The sequence below is a fragment of the Myotis daubentonii genome, chromosome 11 (genome assembly GCF_963259705.1).
Source record: "Myotis daubentonii chromosome 11, mMyoDau2.1, whole genome shotgun sequence".
Classification (NCBI taxonomy): domain Eukaryota; kingdom Metazoa; phylum Chordata; class Mammalia; order Chiroptera; family Vespertilionidae; genus Myotis; species Myotis daubentonii.
Genome location: NC_081850.1, coordinates 39,239,423 through 39,254,152, shown reverse-complemented (window position 1 = coordinate 39,254,152; position 14,730 = coordinate 39,239,423). Strand labels below are relative to the sequence as shown.

General features: G+C 39.6%; 1 protein-coding gene across 5 annotated transcripts in view; it reads left to right on the top strand.

The window, feature by feature from the left end:
- TRPM3 (transient receptor potential cation channel subfamily M member 3) overlaps nucleotides 1-14,730 on the top strand; it is a 713,055-nt gene that overhangs the window by 450,271 nt on the left and 248,054 nt on the right. The window lies entirely within an intron of this gene.

The window sequence follows — 14,730 nt, the reverse complement described above, 5'->3', positions numbered from 1 at the left end:
CCTGTGCACAAAAATTGTGCACTGGAGGGGGAGTCCCTCAGCCCGGCCTGCACCCTCTCACAGTCCAGGAGCCCTCAGGGGATGTCCACCGTCCAGCTTAAGCCTGTTTCCCCTGGGGATCAGGCCTAAGCCGGCAGTCAGACATCCCTTTTGCAGTCCGGGGCTCTTGCAGTTCAGGACCCCCTCACTCCTTACTGCCCACCTGCAGCAGAGGTGGAAGAGGCTCCTGCCACTGCCACTGTGCTTGCCATCCTGATCCTGGTTTCTGGCTGAGGGGCACGCCCCTTGTGGGAGTGCACTGACCACCAGGGGCAGCTCCTGAGTTGAGTGTCTGCCCCCTGGTGGTCAGTGTGTGTCATAATTACCTGTGTTCTGCTGCTCCATCAATTTGCATTTTGCCCTTTTATTATATAGGATAAAAAATGTGGCACAGCCTCAGTAATAGCTAAAATTATTTCTCAGAAAATAATCAAATGACTTTATTTTTAATCCCATAATTCAAGGTCTGACCCCATTCATGTAATAGGGGAAATTACCCTATATAGGAGACTTACCCTATTTCTAGCTATTCCACCAATTTATAAATGACTAGTTTAATGTTCTGACTATAATAGGGACTTCTTTCTCTGAAAGATGTTTACTATCATTAACTTATTACACTTTCAGTCCTGTCTACTACTCTGTTGCCTAAAAAAAGTAAATTCTTCATCCCCATGAATAATTAATTTTTAAATATAGTCTTCCAAACCTTTAAGTCATCAGATGTTGAAATTGTGTGGGTAATACATTCTGATAATAAAAAAATCGCAGACCTTGTGTCCCCTTTTCCCCCTCTTACTTTATTAGTGTTCCCAAAGAAGGATTAAAGTTACTATCTTGGTGCCCACCTTGTTATGTACCTGAAGGAAGGCTGGCAGAAAAATGGTGGCCTATGACAACTTCTTGAAATCAAACTTTTTTATAGAATTAAATGAAACTTTGGGACATGGTAAGAACATGGAACTCGGGTTGAAAAAATGATTAAGATGGGGTCTGTCTGACTTTGTTAGTCCTCTGACCTGGGCAACCAAGCCTTTGTCTTTATCTGGAATGTAGGGACAAAAAAAGGCCTGCCTGGGAGGGTTGTCATTAGGATTAAAATGGTGCATAAGAAACTGCCTAACACAGTGGCTCAAAATAGTTAATACATGTTTGTTTTATGTAACAATCCAGGAGGAGCTGTAAAGATAATGATCCAAGCTCCTACTCAAATTTTGTTATTGTTGTTGTTAACTTAATTCTTATTACATAGTTTTCTTAGCTTAAAAAAACCAAATAGTACCACAAGGCCTTTAACACAAAAACTAGAGTCCCTTACCCACTCCTTCTCACCCCACATTCCTGCTTCCCATCCACTTCCTACTCAGTTAGCATCTTCTCTGCTATTTATCTCTATATTTGTTGTAAAGAGCACACTTACAATTCTACTTAAAAAAAAATTCATAGTCGATATTTTTTACTATGAAAGACAGGACTTAACTATTTTACTCTCCTTTCCCAACACACTTTTCCCCTTTATTCCCAATAAAGGCTTAGCAGGGTTGTGTTTTTTTTTTTTCATTCTATATCCAGTGTTTTCAATTTTTATGACTAAGCAAACTTTGCTCACTGCTGAGCCACATAATAATATTGTCTCCTTTCCTGAGCAACGTTAGGTTATTTGTTTTTGTTGCTGTTGTTTCCATAGGCATGGCTTTCCATCTGTCTCTAGCCAGTTTTCTCATACCCTCAGCAGCTCTATAAAGTGTGTCTCAACCCACATGTTCCTATCAGTCCTTCTGCCCCAGTCTGGCCCATTCTGCATAGCTGTCTTTCCGTCCTCCTGTGAATCCCATCTGCCTCTGTCGGGCTTGGTTTCCTGTTCTTTGAGAACCATGTTTCTTCATATTTATGGAACATATTTTTCATCCTTCCTGCAAAAGGGAACATAGGAGATTAAATTTTGAGATATTTTTGATCCTAAAATTCCTTTATTCTATTCTCATGCCTGATTTAGAATTACTTTCCTTTCACAATTTCAAGGTAATTCCCATGGCTTTCTAGATTTTATTGACTCTTCATCTTATTTCTGAACCCTATTTTCCCTTGTCTGGAAGTTTGTAGAATATTCTCTTTTTCCCGGGCCCTTTGGAAACGCCACAATGTTATTCTCTGGTTAGGTCTATCTTCACCAATTGAACTAAGCATTCAGTGGCTCCTTCTACTTGGAAATTTAAGTTCTGCTATTCTGGGAACTTTTCTAATATCAAGTTTTAATAATTTTTTCTTTGTTCTCTTTTAATATAAATCTTTGCTACTGATTCTCTGACTTTCTTATATTGTTTCTCTTTTTTTTTGGTTCTATTTTCCAAGAAATAACCTCACCTTTATCTTCTAATACTTATTTATTTTATTTTTTAATTTTTCTTGTTATATCTTTAACTTTATAATAATCCCTTGTTGTTTGGATATGGCTTTTGTTATGGTCCCTTTTCTTTCATGCATGAGGTTCTTTATTCCTCTGAGATTATTGAATACACCTACTACCCTCGTTCTTGGCACTGTTTTCTTTGTTGTTGATATTAGTAGTCTCTGTTTTTCATGTTAGAAATTTCCCTCAAGTCCTGGTAACCCTTGGCTTATTATATTTAAATATAAGGCACCGAATGCAAATTGGAAATTCTTTGTGCTGAGTTGGGACTTACCTACTGGTGGTCTTTTCAGTGGGTACCCAATATTTTGTTTGGATAGCCCCCAAAAGTCAAGATCATTAGGTCTCTGTTGGGTGCACTTTAGAATTTCCCAAGAACAGTCAGTCCTCCAGTGTTCTACCTGAAAGTCTGTGCAGGGTGGGGTAGGAGTGAACAGGGGTAAGGAACCTGGCGGATCTCACTGGTCCATGTGTGGACTTTCACTCAATCTCTTTGTTTTCAGTATGATGCCTCAAGCCTTCTTTCATCTGTGGCTTAGAACACAATCCTCTGAGGTTCAGATTTTCAAAAGAATAAACTTCCAGTCTTCTGCCTGGATGGGAGAGGGATAGTTTCCGAGCTGTGTGGATAGGAAGAAGAGATGTGGTTGCTCCTTTTAAAGGCTTTCAACCCATCATTGCATATGGGCTTGGCCCTACAGCTGCACCTACACCCTCTTTCAAAAATACCTGCTGTCTCCTTTATTTCTAAACTTGTTTACAGTTCAGCAGAGTGAACCAGCTGGTTTCTTGCTGGCTTATGCCACCCTTTCCAGTCCCTTAGCTTGGAACAGTCCCCAGTCAGCTACACCAGTTACCACTCATCTACTTGGAAGCTTTTGAATATGTTATTGGCATCCCTCATGTAGTCCCACCTCCTCCATGCTCTTGTCCTCCTAGGCTATGCCTAATTTTGTTTATTTGTTTGTTTACTATCACCATAGGAGAATATTTGAGAGGAACCAGGAAAAATGCATATATTCAATCTTCCATTTTGATCAAAAGTTGTATTGATTCAGTCCCCTTTCTATTCCAAAACGGACATATCACACCTTATCCTAGGCAAAGGTCAGCCTGAGGGAACCATGGTCCCTTCCTATTCTCATCCTAGGCCCAGGAGTCAAGACAGTATGTCTGCTGAGCCAAAGGAGGCCGACAGAAACCGTTCGTGAATTATCTCTAACTCAAGAAATAATACAGCTATCCCTTCTAACCACCATGAAAAAATGTAAAATAATGTATAATATACATTTACAATGATGGTAAGACAAAGAGCAAAAGTTGGAAGCAAAACATGTATCTGTCAGTGGCAAAAGAAATTAAAAAATCAACATTGCCTAGTGAATAAGAGATCAACTTTGCTGAGAAAAAGTCTTGGAGAATATATACTATCTGATCATTTCCAATTTTATCTTCATAATTCAGAAAATTTTACATCCCAGATTAGATAAGCTACATACAACATACATGCACACACACCAAAAACAAAAGCAAAAATACTCAGTGTCTACTGAGAAATTTTTTAAAGTAAATATATTGTGATTTTAAAAATTCAGATGTTCAGGTACCTACTATATGCTCAACGGTTATAATAGTTCAGAGTAAGGACAGAGCTAAACTTCTTTTAGTCATATAAAGCCTCATCATTAGAGTGACTTAGGGATAGCCAAATCCGGTTAGTACGCCTTCTTGGTTCTATGGAGCATGCTACAATCTGTGCCAGATGCAATTAAAGAATGGTTCAAATGGCAATCTGTAGAGCTTTGAAGATATCCGTGGGAAATAGGCTGCTTTGCTGTTCATTACTGTTGTAATAAATTAGAGGTGACATTGGTTTAAAAAAAAAACACAACTTCATCATTCTGGTCTGATTGACCAATTAGGGCATTCACACTTGTCATACTGCAGTTGCACAACTGTTGGCATTATTTTTCATCATGTGATGGTTATGGGAAAGATACACAGTGCTTTGTACTCTTGTAATATCTGTACTTCTACCCAAATTTAAGTCTTCATGTATATGTGAGTGTAAATATGTGTGCTTACATACAGAGGTGAAATGGAACAAACCAATCTCTGGAGCTAAGGAAGAAAGGGCTGATAGGTGAAAAACAGATGTAACACACAGATAACCAGATACCAAGAAGATATAAGATTTTTTTAAAAATATATTTTATTGATTTTTTACAGAGAGGAAGGGAGAGAGATAGAGAGTTAGAAACATCAATGAGAGAGAAACATCAATCAGCCGCCTCCTGCACACCCCGCACTGGGGATGCGCCTGCAACCAAGGTACATGCCCTTGACCTGAATCGAACCTGGGACACTTCAGTCCGCAGGCTGACGCTCTATCCACTGAGCCAAACCGGCTAGGGCAGATATAAGATTTGTATGGGCTACCTCATTCTCTTGCATGTAACAAATTATGAGAAGAAACATAATTTGGAATAAGAAATTTACAGTTGCTTTCCAGAAGTTTATTCTTGTCATTTCAAATGTCCAGGTAAACTCTCTTCCATAATAATTCATTAAAAAAACTTACATTGACATAAATATCATAGTGTAAAATTATAACCATTAGATTTGCATCACATGATGCTAGAAAGAAAATTACATGGAGATGTGACACAATTTGGACTTAATAAGATCTGGGACAACCTAAACTAAATCACCTGAACTCATATCCTCAGCCCTCATTCTTTCGAAGCAGGAGCCCAGTCAGCTAGAGGTGTTTACAGAAATCCAAATGATGGGTTAGGTAGTCTATACATAAGTATTGGCAAGCTCTAGGCAGAATGCTCTTACAGATCTCCATGGAGAAGAATGACCCTCCTCCTTCCAACTCAATCTTGGTTTTTATTTCCTCCCAATTATCAGTTATTTTTAAAAATATTTTGTATTGATTTCAAAGAAGAAGGGAGAGGGAGAGGGAGAGAGGAAATATCAATGATGAGAGAGAATCATTGATCAGCTGCCTCCTGCATGCCCCCTATTGGGGATTGAGCTCAACAGGTAATTGAACTGAGACCTCCTGGTTCATAGGTTGATGCTCAACCACTGAGCCACACTGGCCATGCCAATTATCAGTTATTTATGTTAACACTTCATAAATAAACACAGAAGCTCTCAGAGGACCTCCACCATTGTATCTTCCTCAGGCGTCCTCTCCTTCCCCTCAAGCCATTGTCCCCATTTTCTTCTTCTGAGTGCAGGGTAGCTAAGGTGGTAGAAGTAGGCACCTTATACCTGGGGCTGAGGTCAGATGATTAGAATTAATTGGATGCATTTATTTTTTTAAAACATAAGAGGCATAAAACAATAAGGGGGAAATGAAGATAAGCTAAATTGCTGTAAATTTCAGCAATTGTTAAGCCAATAATAGAGTAATTCTTAAATTCTAGATCTCCTTGATTTCCCTTCATAGCATTTCTTCCAAAGATGCTTATATAATACCTACTTTTCAAAGATGACTTGAAGTATAATTTATATTTATTAAAAGAAAGGAAAGACACTAAAGCATGGCTTATAGGTTTGTTTGGGCGGGGGGGGGGGGGTAATTTGGGATGTTTATGAGTAGTTTGGTAACTTTTAATTTTTTACTGGTTTTAACTTAATTCTAGTTAAGTGCTTAACACAAATGACATAGTCTAAAGTGTTGTTGGCTAATATCCTGGCTTTAAGTGTAATGCTGAAGATCTATAACACATTTAATTTTATTTGCATTATTCTTGGTGAGTCAGTTATAAGATATGGATTTAATTTTTTTTAGTCTCTGTGGTGTGCTTTAAATATCATTTTTAAATTAATTTGCACAAACATTAAGGGCCAACTTGTACTTTTCCTATGCTAAGTGCCAGTAACTTGGGCAGAAATAAGTTCTAATCTTTGCAATCAAGGGGAAAAGAGATGGGCAAAAAATTGGTTGCAGGACAAGTCAGAAGGAATAAGCTCTGGGTAGAGGCAGAGTAAATGAGCAGGACACAGGGAAGGAGTGGAGATCATTAGGCAAATTAAGAAAAACTTTGGAGTTTTGAACTAACCTTTGAAGGAGTCAGGTTTTCCTGGGAACGTAACCAAAAAATAAAAGCTAAAAGCATACACAATGCTTGAGAAAAAGCAGAAGCAAATGCTCAAAGGAGTGGTGTCAGTGGCTACTTGGAAGAGTGGCCTATTTGGTGAAGAATGAGGGCCAGTGAGTTTAATAGGGGACAAGGCTGGGAATGTGGTTTGTAGGCAAACTCATAGATACTTGAACACCATGACAAAACCTTGGGACCATAGAGAAGGAGACTAACCCATTCTGCCCTGAAGTTTAAGAACAGTGGTTGTCAACCAGGGTCACTTTCGCTCCTAAGGGACTTTTGGCAATGAGTGGAGACAAGTGTTGGTTGTCACAACGAGGGCTGGGGATGCTACTGGGTTTTAGTTGGGTAGAGGCTATGGATGATGCTAAGCATCCTTCAAGGGCAGGACAGGACAGCCCACCCACAACAAAGAACTATTTACCCCAGATGTTCATAGCACCAAGGTTAAGAAATCTCGTTTAAGATGTTTTTTATGGCACTGATGAGAACAGAGTAGGGACAGGGAGCTGGGGGCAGAACGGCGTTAGAAAACTGCAGTGTTGGAGTGGGATAAGGGCACCTAAACGGAGGCAGTGCAGTGGGTTTGATATGTTGCAAGTAAACATTTGTAGCCAACTTTGAGAAACTCAGATCCCAGCCAATGATTAAGAGGAAACATTAACAGTGTGGCTCAGAGAGTCCTTCAGGGAATTACCTATGATTGTTCATTTTAAAAATGGGATGCTGGAGACCAACTCTCACCTAAAAATCAAGAATCTGTGAGCAAGAGACCATCATGTACATTTTTCACAAACTCCTGGGATAACTTCTAGCAGGATTTTTTGCCTCAAGTCACTGATTCCTTAGTTGTTTCCTAATACATCAGGATGCTGGTAATTATCTCTAGGATTGTTGTAATTTTTTAAATTAGTCAATTACAAGATTACATGTCCCTCAGCTCTGTGACGTAGGGACATACACACATTTAGGATGTTGCAAAAACAAAGGAAGAGCTATGTCCTCTGCACACAGGAATTGTGTGTGTGTGTATATGTAAAATGCCATGTTCCTCCTGCAATAAGGGCACCTTAGCCCCATGCTGGGCCATCGCTGTTTCCGCCCTCACATGCCTGGTCAGCACAATCTCAGATGAATGGTTAATTCAGTTCTGCATGCTTTCCGAAGGACACTGCATCCCAGAGAGAGATCAGATATTTGCCTTCTAGCCTTCTGGGGCTTTCTACACTTTTCTACCAAGAACCTTTATGAGCATGTTATCAGAGTTCTGTCTAGGTGGGAGTCAGGGTTAGAGGTAACATATATTTTCTTTTTGTGTAATTATTTCCCAAAAAGCCCTCCATAAATTAGCACAGCTTTTGTGCTAAGGAAAGAATATACACAATAAATTGTAAACAAACAACTTGAAGAGTTTGCATTTGGGCACTGTTCATGCAAGGGATCATAGTAAACCACACCCTCATACAGAAAAACACCCTAGGAAGTCCTTCATTATAAACCATGGCAAAGGATGGAGACTGAAAGAGGATGAATCTCACCATAAATATATATCCTAATATTAAAAATATGTGTTTTAAATACAACCCAAAATCAACTACCCAAACATTGAAAATCAAGTTCCTTTACATGAATCCCATGAAGTGAAACACTGGGACATCCAAGATCCATGGATGTCAGAACTAACACTGTAACCATGTCCAAATGCAAAATACTAGTTACGCCTGCGATCCTGCCCCTGAAAGAAATGGAATGTTTCAGCTCTGTGTACTTGTCCTACAAATCAGCCCTCTTCCAGAGATGAGCATTCCCTATCTTAGAAGCCAGGCAACTCTGCCTTGTACAGGCAGGAGTGAGTGTGATATGCCCAGAGGGCACAGGCTTCTGGGTTAGAAAAGCTGGCTTTCAATCCTGCCTTTGCTTGTTGCTGGTGGTGTGACCTTGACCGACTCACATGACCTGTGGGAATGTCAGTTTCTTACACCATCAGGCTCAGGTTCGGCGCATGAGATGCTGTGCTTGAGAGCTGGATCTCTGAACTAGGAAGAAATAATGGATTTTGGTTCATTTTACCTCATGTGATTTTTATTGTTACATTTCTTAGCTGTGGTAATGAGAATCACATAAGTCACTTCAGGAAAGGGGAAACTGACTAGGACTGGAATAAGAAAATCCTCAGGAAGCAGGGCTACTCTCTTCATCACTCTGTCTTTCATAGGCTACTGATTTCTCTGTCATATACAGCATTTCTGCTTCTGACTGCATGGGGCGACAGAGGACTCTCATCATGCATATGTTCCCCCCGCTCAATTTCTGCTTATGCATAAGTGTTGGCTATTTGGAACTTTTCCTACATCAACACTTCTCTGCATCAGTTCCTCATGGCTCCTAACATTTTCTCTAAATTTCTAAGAAAAAGAAGATGATTCCTCAACTTCTTTTTGTGAGCCAGTCCATAAGTCAAGGTAGTTGCCAGCCTATTTTTTTTGCTCTGGAGTGAAGTACCACCAGTGGTCTGCTGGTCTATTCAGTTATGACCACTGTGGGTGGGTGAGGATGTGGTATCTTCATAAAAATGGCCACATGTGAACAGGCAGAAGCTGACAGATCTCTGGGAAGTACACTGGTTTGAGTATTGCTGTATAACTCCTGGCTTTAGCACACTTACACATATACCCTTTGAGGTTTGTTACTACCCTATAATATATGGAACATTGTCTTGGAAAATGGATCCATGGTTAAAAAGGTACCCAATCTAAAAGTCTCCACTCACTCAAATAAAGGACTAGATTCAGGCTTCATTCTCCTTTGTTCTTTTTGATGTTGTGAAGTCATTTGGGATAGTTGCCACAACCTGCAAGCATGCTTGAAAAATCACTTAGTAGAATCTTAAATGGAGAACTTTAAGAAATTCAAGGTAGACTTCATATGATCATCAGTATGCAGCAGGAGACAGGGGAGCGGGAGTCAGTGTGAAACTAATTTTAAGAAAATTCCTGGATAAGTTTGAAATTTGAGTGTAATTTAAAAAATAATAATAATGTACTTGAAAAGCCAATAGAGAAAACAGAAACCAGCAAGCATCCCACACCTGTGTCCACACCAGCACTTTTCCTTCTCTCCAGAAGTGGAGAGAAGGAAAGCCAAGATTGACCTTAAATACTCCCAGCCATCCCAAACAGCTTTGCCATTTCCTGTTAATAATTATTATTTATGTCAGCTCCCCACAGGGTTGCATTTTGCACTGTCTGCTTTGTGACTCAGAAAAAGGGCACACCTGAGGGTCCCAGGGGAATAAGGACTCTCCTGTCATCGTGCAGTGACACCATATACATGCAATCAAATCAACTAAAATCAGGCCTGGTCTTGTCAAGACACTAAATTAATTTGTTTACTCACCTGACTTGGGCTGAATACTCTGTGTGGCCAAGAATCTAACAGATAATAAGTCATCATTTTACTTATTAATGCAATCTCTTTCATATCTTGACTCAGTCTTATGGGCAACACAGCAACTCTCTACTCTGGCTAAAACTAATGTCCTAGAACTTGAACACTTGGTGACAACGTTATTTCCAGACCATACTTTATGATTATTTAAGAAATTCATCCATATTTTAAAAATTCACTTATTCTTAGGAAAACAGACTTGAGTGCCTCAATGTACCAGGTACTGTACTAATGTATGAGAAATTAGAGGAGAGACATGGTCTCTACCCTCAAGGTATTTAAAATCTGGACAAGGAGATGGACAGAAAATTTCAGGAAACAGTAGAAATGTTGTGACTATGGCAGGGCACCACTTGTACTAAAGTGCACATTTTCATTCGTGGCTTGTATTCCATCTGAAAATACCCTAAATCTCTTTCTTACAGTGATGGGTTTTGTTGTCACTTGAGAGAGAGGCAGAAAACTCTGAAGGTAGTACTCTGAAGGAAACTGCAGAAATGCAGAAATGGCCAAAAGCACCATTGTCGTGTCCCCTTGTCTTAGCCCACAGAGATATGATTATTCTATTAAGTTTTGTTTGCTATTTGAAAGCAACAAATTAAACCCCACTAATCCACCTCACTGGATGGTACTTACTGAACCTAAGAGGCTTCAATTATCAGCAGCTTAACAAACTTACTAAGCTGCATTAAATGAAATCCTTTGCGCAATCACATTGAAACAATGCTGAAGTCATAATCAGCCTGACTGGTACCTAGAGCCTGCTGTGGCGGAGCCCCAGAAGGCCCTGTGTAATCAAATTCCAGGTAGCTTAAACCTCAGAAAATTCCTAATAGTTGGCTGTGTGTGTGTATGAGTGAGCAAGTGAGTGTTATTTTGGTCACATTAATTCATACAGTGCTTTTTTTAATTCAAAGAAAATTGACACTTAGTTATAAGTCAAGTGAGAATGTAATTTAAAACTGCTTAAATTCAGCCACCTCTTATCACAAAAAGAAAACTTACAGGAATGTTTTATTCTGCATACAACAAACCAGCACCCTCTGCTAACAAGTCCTCAGAGGACACCCAAGGAATCCAGGACTCTGGTGGGCTGGCTCAAGTCGGTTGGAGCATTATCTCATACACACACCAAAAGGTGGTGGGTTCGATTTCAGGGCACATACCCAGGTAGGTTGAAGATTTCACCCCTGGTCAAGGCATGTTCAGGAGGAAACAGATTGATGTTTCTCTCTGCCCTCTCCCCCTCTTCCTCCCCTCCCCTTTTTTCTCTCTTTCTTCCTTGCCTAAAATCAATGAAAACATATCTTAAAAGAGAATTTTAAAAAAGAATCCAGAGTTGTCATCATGTTATAAATCCAGACCATAGTTCCTTAGTTCCTTGTGAGGCAATAAGCATTCTTTAAGTTTGCAAAAGAGAGATTGAGTCAATGGAATGATTTCTCCACATGTGTAGCTGGGAACACAAATAGGCTACCACTTCATTCTTCTTCTCCGTTCTAAGGTGTCCAGGTAAGAGAGGACTGTAAGAACAGAATCACTAACTGAGTGGCTTAGAATTCATGTAGATATTCTCCAAATTACTTACTTGTATTGATGTTGGGCACAAAAGCTCAAGTTGACAGTAGCAGTGTCATGAGGAATTCATCAATTAGATCTTAAATGTTAAATAATGAGCAATGCAGTGAAGATGAGGGTAGGATTTATGCATATGAGAACACAAAGGTAGTCATTAAATTAAGCTGAACAAAGCATTTCAGGATTTTGTTCTTAATCCTTTAGACTAATTGTTTAAACCTGCCCAGGGCACACACAACTACATTCTCCTGGGAATACCAACTAAAATCCACCCATTTAGGATTCTGCTGGCACAATCTTATTTTTTAACATAGAATATACAGAATTTTCTATCTGGGAAAACAAAAGCTAGCAAGGAGCATCATTTAAAAACCACCTGAGAAATATAAGTTCTGATCTCTATTATTTTGAATTATGCTGACTACAGTTATTTTTCAGGTCATCTATACCAGCCTTTGTTTTTTAAGACTTAAAAATGTTTGAGCAAAAAGGGGAGGCTTAATGTGATCTAAATTCAGTGGAAAAACATAATTGATGGGCAATTATACTATTTAACAAATGGCTGAATTTAAATAATGACACCTACTGATATTAAGGAAAGACTTTGCATATCCTCAAAATAGCATTTGATGATCTAGAGCTTGCCTAAGATTTTTTCCTTCAACTGTGAAATATTAATTTGGAGGCTCAGGCATTCAAGAATAATAGTATGGACAAAAGCTATGGAATTCAGGTAAATACAACAAAAATCATTTAAGTGCCTACTCTATGCTAAGAGCACCAGCTATGTACCAGCTCAAATACATCTCCTGGCCAAAACCGACCCTCCCCTCCTCTGAGCACCCATGCTCAGTCCGTCCCTACTTCTCTTATGTCACTTAAGCTATTCTACATGCCTACAGTTGGCTTCCTGGCTGTGTAACATTGAACAAGAAGCCCAGCCTCTACTGTCTCACTGCCCTTACCTGCACAAGGAGCATGCTAAAAGCACTCGCTTCACGGGTTTGCTATGAGGTTCAAACTAGTTCCTAGATGAGCATACTTAGACCAGTGTATACATAAGGACTATAAACCTGTTTGTTGTGGTTGCTCTTATTAAACATCATTGTAGTCTTTCATCCGTCAGATTGATTTCCCATCAGACAGTGCTTTTCCAGCTTTAATGTAAAGGAATCACTTGATCTTATTACAATGCAGGTGGAGATTCAGTAGGTCTGGGATGGGGCTTAAGAATCTGCATTTCTAATGAGTCTCCAAAGGCTGCCCACGCTGCTGCTCCATGGACTACGTATTGAGCAGCGCCTTGTGGTCCACAAACTGCTGCTGGCCCACACATTGTTTGTGAACGGCGAGAGAAGTGCAAACATTGAGAATAAGCACTTAGTAACTTCTGTAGCAATTTACCATTGCCACAGAATCCAAGTGCATAATGATCTTCATGGCATTTACAAAACTCTTAGTTCGTAATGGATTCAGAATTTTCTAAAAACGATCCTTTACCATAAATCATTTCAGAAGCATTGCTGTAGAACACAGCAAAACCTTAAAAGCAGACACAGGGTCTTTGCAAAGTTTCCCACCTCCTCAGCAGCTAAAAGAGCTTGGCACAAGGTTAGTGTTCAAAGGATATTCTTGAATGCTGGTGTGAAATAATCTATAATAATAAAAGTGTAATATGCTAATTTGACCAGACAGCCGAATGACTTTCCAGACATCATTCCAGGCATTCTTCTGGATGAAGCTGTTGCGACGGGGGCCAAGGCAGAGGCGGTTAGGGGCGATCAGGCAGGCAGGCGAGCAGTTAGGGGCAATCAAACAAGCAGGCAGAGTGGTTAGGGGCTATCAGGCAGGCAGGTGAGTGGTTAGGGGCAATCAGGCAGGCAGGTGAGCAGTTAGGAGCCAGTGGTCCCAGATTGTGAGTTGGATGTGTGACTGCCAGTTTAGCCCCGATCCTATTAGTAGTGTGTACCCCCTCAAAAAGTAGTATTTAAATTAAAGATTAGCTTCTATCATGACACTTTTACTCTTCAATCTTTTTATTTGGAGCAGTTGTAAATCAGAAAGGAGGTTGGTATTGTTGGAGGTAGTGAGTTGGATCAGTATGGCATAGAAAAAGTTTGGAATCATGAGCTGGGATGTGAATTCTGCCAAGGTCTGTGAAACCCTTTAAGGAGTCTAGATTTTATCCTAGAAGTAATAGAAGGCCCCTGAATGATTTTGTGGTGAGAGAGATGGAATGCAGTCAGCTAATTTGTCACTTTAAAGGATTTAGAGTAAGTCCATTCTGCACGACACTATAGGATGGATACATGAGATGATGCTTTGAGCAGCTGTTTAACCCAGTGAATAATGAATTTTAGTTAATGATAATGTATCAACATCAGTTTATCAATTGAAACAAATATAGCACACCAAGCAGGACTTTAAATAATAGGGGAAACTGTGGTGAGAGATGGGGGAAGGAGGTATATGAGAACTCTGTTCAGTTTTTCTTTAAACTAAAATTGCTCTAAGAAATAAAGTCTATTAAAAGAGGCAAGAGGGAAGATCACATTTCTTGTTGGGTGGAGAATGAATTGGGACACCAATTAAAAAGCCAGCACAGTGCGCTTTTAAAAATATCTCTATTAGCATAGCTTCTTTCAGGAGACTTGCTATTAGAAATTCATCTGGCATCAAATATTCAAAGATTGGGACTCTTTACATTAAAGGTGAGGTGGTGCCTGGCTGGCATAGTGCAGTGGTTGAGAGTGGACCTATGAACCAGAAGGTTATGGTTCAATTTCCAGTCAGGGCACATGCCTGGGGTTGTGGGCTTGGTCCCCTGTGTGGGGTGTACAGGAGGCAGCCAATTAATGATTCTCTCTCATCATTGATGTTTCTATCTCTGTCTCCCTCTCCTTTCCTCTCTGAAATCAATAAAAATATATTTTTTTTAAAGGTGAGGTGGTAAGAAAACCAAGGAGAAAAAAATCACATTACCATCCAATGGAACACAAATTGGAGTCTGAATCTTTATTTCTGCACTACCTGTTAACAGTTTTTACATCTACTTTTGAATTCATGTTCATTTCTATGTGCATCAAATTTAAATGATTACATTTAGGAAAAGCTAATATATGTATTAGTATCGTC